We start from the raw sequence: 3,948 nt of genomic DNA, 5'->3' as shown, positions 1-3,948 counted from the left end.
ATCCTCTAACAAGGTGGTTCACCTTTGTGAATCTAAAATCCTCTAGCAAGGTAGTCTTTAATCGGACTTATCTCCTAACAGAGATTGAGATTCCTAACAGGATCTGTTCTGGTGAAGAACATTGTAAGACCTTAACCAATCTGACCTTAACCGGTCTGGTTTCTATTCTGTAGATAGTGACTTGTGAGTTCCATCTCATCGTGGTTTTTCCCATTTAGGTTTCCACATCAAATATCTTGTGTTATGGTTGTATTGCTTTTGTGGGTGAATGCTTTATTTGCATTTTGGTTTGCATGTGTGATAACCGGTCTGTCTGTTAAACTGTTTTACCGGTTTATCTTCAGACTATTTAAGTGTTTAAGTACAGAGATTTTTGGCATACTAATTCACCCCCCTCTTAGTATTCATCATAGTCTTTATCACAACACATGGTAGTTGAGCATGAGTTGTTTGAACTTCATAGTCATGGTGGATATAAAATTATTAAATTGTGAATTGAAGTTGTGGTGGATGTGTGTGGATATGTCTTTTCGGTGCCTGAAGATCATATATGAATATGCATTGGTCACATGAACAAAACACCTGAACAGTTGGATATAATCGCTCTAAAAAAAATGTCTCTTGTCGAATGCATGATTGCAACATATGCTCAAAATGGATTTATTGAAATCTTTAGAAACATCCAAATCGAAGCATGTCAAAGTCATGGTATGGAAGGGAGATTTTTGTTAGATATTATCAACAAAAATATACAGGTCGATATGAATGAATTGTTTGACATAAGACCTTGGAAAGATTTCATCCTGTTGGGTGCAACGATTTTAAGAACTTTGGAACAAGTTATATGCGTCCATCAAAATATCAAGGATAGAGGAATTTTGTAAGGTGTTATAGTTGTTAGGCCCAATATGGAAAGCTAATGTACTGAGAGGGGAGGGGTGAATCAGTACTCCAAAAATTTTCTTTACTAATAACCTTACTATTATGCATAAACAGAATAGTGCAGTAACATAAAATAAAGTTAAAACAAACAGATAACAATCATACATGATTCACTCCATAACACATATATTTTGGTCACGTAGAAACTCTTGGTTAGAGAGAAAAACTGCGGTGGGGATGGCACCCACAACTTCACTACTGCAATAATAAAGATTGCTCAGTTAGAGCTACATTTAGCTATTTCTAATAGCTTACTCTGTTAGGAGTAACAAGATATGTTAGATCTACCTTACTAAAGGATTTTACAACACTATATAAATGTTGCACCTGGTTAAAGGATTTAAAATTTATAGACTTGGTTAGAGTCTTTTACCCTGTTAAAGGTTTCTCTTACAACTTCAAAATATTACAATAGAATCATTATAAATATCTACAACTTTACATCTGAAATGCTATAGCAGATTCTATGTGCTCAGAATAAGATTACCTAGCTTGTAGCATACCTCGGTAACCCGTATTGTAACTCGGTAAACCCTTTTGTTTACTCTGTTCTTTGACTATTCATTGATAACCTTCTCGGTGACCTCTCTGTGTCTCTGTAATAGTCTTCCTTCATGCATACACACACATGCATTCATACATATTCATCCACACATATTTCTCTCTTCCCATGCTATATAAATAGATCTCTTACAGTGGTGATCTAATTCATTGCTTCGATCTTACAAAAAGATTCCTCGAATGAATAACTAAACAAGATATTTCATTGGTTAGATTGACCTTGCAATCAAACATAATCTTCTAGTGCAATTTCCAATGTAAAAAAAGTTAGATGTGCCTCGATCTTGTAACACGTTTTCATGTGCATGTCCAAGTTCAATGTATCTGGTAAAACATTTCACTTGGTGAATATCAACTCGGTGAGTTAACTTTACTGCTCATTAGCCATGAAACAATACTCAGTAAACAACTCGGTGAATACTACGTTCTGTGACTGCTTTCTTCTGTAACCGACTAGACTGTTCATACCGACTTCTTTGTGTGTACCGACTGCATGATTCGGTAATACTAACCGACTAGAATATATAGTCTGACTTTGAATATAAAACTAATGGCAATTTGATAAGTAGTAACAATCTCCCCTTTTGTCATTAGTTGAGATGTTTGACAAAAACTACTTTCAAAGTCATAACTCAAAAACTATATACTTGCAAAATGACTACACTTGACAATATATACAATAGTCAATGAAATAGTATATGCAGATATACTCCCCTTATCATTATTCTGTACATAACTCTGAATTTTGCTTGTTCGGTTATGTTCTGTGCTTATGTGCGCTCTGTATATTCTGCTCGGTATACTCCCCTTGTATACAATACTCATAACTGTGTTACCAAAACTGTATCACCAAAACTGTATTACTCTCCAAATATAATATTACTCCCCCTTTGTTGGGTATTATTTTCCTCTATGTGGTATCATAATATTACTCCCCCTTTTTGACAAACATTAAAAACTTAATTTCCATCCGGAGGCGATAACTGATCAAAAATAGACTTATACTTGGTTTGGGCGTCGGTGAGGGCGACTAAGAGTGAATCCTTTACACTTTCCATTAACAAATTTTATGCTTGAATATCAGCTAAGAGTGATATTAAGCCATCAAGAGTGCTTCCCTCTTGTGTAGTTGATAGGCATGTAGCTCTGTTGATTTGTTCCTGTACTGATAAGAGATGAGGAAGGAATAATGTCGGAAGGGTCATTATGTCCATCCTGATTTTATGCTCTTCATTCCTGAGCTCTAACTGTTGAGCCATGAGTTGTTGAAGCTTTGTATAAAAATTCTGAACTGAATTAGGCTCGGTGGTCAACTTAGTTGAGAGATTGGTGATCTCTTTCTCAATTGCATCAGTTTTATTTTTGACATCTTTAATGAATAAGGAAAATGTACATAGTTTCTGGAATAAATAAAGAATATGCTTGAGTTGAGGGGACAACTCAGCAATGGATTTTTGTACTTCCTCTATCATTTTAGCAGTAAGCTCTTTATCCTTGAGTTTGCTTAAGTACTCAGATGCATCAACTCCAGATGTTTCAATCTGATTGAGGAGTTCATCCAATTGAATGTGGATGGTTGCATCGATTGACACTGTTGCTGAAGGTAGCATTTCTTTGAGTAGTGTCCTAACCTTCTGAAGTACTTTATTCTTCTTCGGTATGGCCAGTTGCTTCTCCTATTCATTCTTTGCTTTGCATAATTCACCAAATTCAGTGAGTGCTTGCCCTTTTAATTTGGAGATGTCTACATTGGGCAACACTATCGGTTTAGACAAGTCAAATTTAAAACTATGCTTTCTCACCTTCCTTTCTTTTCCTTTGGTCGGTGGCACTAAGACAAGTTCTTGTGAGGCTTGCTAACCCTCTGTAGGTTGCTCAGTAGATGCAACACTTTGGTCAGTTCCTATAGCCATTGTAGTGTCTTTGGGTGGCTCGGTGCTAGGGGTCTCAGCTGTAACATTTGTAGTGCTTGTCTGTGCTTGAGACATCTGATCTTTGGTTGTATCTCCTACAGCTTTAGATTTGGTACCATCGGTGCCTTGCTATGTGTCCTTGGGAGCTTCGGTTGAGACAAGTGGCTTCACCAATGGATAAGGTTGAACTTGTTCTAAGATAGATTCACTAGAGACAAGTTTGGCATAGGTAGTGCCTTCAATCATTTCCTACTCCGGTGTTGCTTCATCCATTACATCTTCATCAATTTGTATAGTGTCAACTGGGTCTGGACCTTTCTCGGTGGCATCTGGATCTTGCTCGGTGACATCAACAATTTCAATTTGAGATTGTTCACCGACATCCTTTTGTTTGAAGATCTCCTGCCACTTGGCTTTTGTCTCATTCTCCACATCAATGTATAGCCCATTCATCAATTTTAAGGCTCTCTGTTTCACAAGAAATTTGGAATTGTATGTGGTCAAATGCTCCTTGATTTCTGCTACGGACATG

Source organism: Cryptomeria japonica, chromosome 6, assembly GCF_030272615.1.
Source record: "Cryptomeria japonica chromosome 6, Sugi_1.0, whole genome shotgun sequence".
In the NCBI taxonomy this organism is placed as follows: Eukaryota; Viridiplantae; Streptophyta; class Pinopsida; order Cupressales; family Cupressaceae; genus Cryptomeria; species Cryptomeria japonica.
This window is presented reverse-complemented; position numbering follows the sequence as displayed.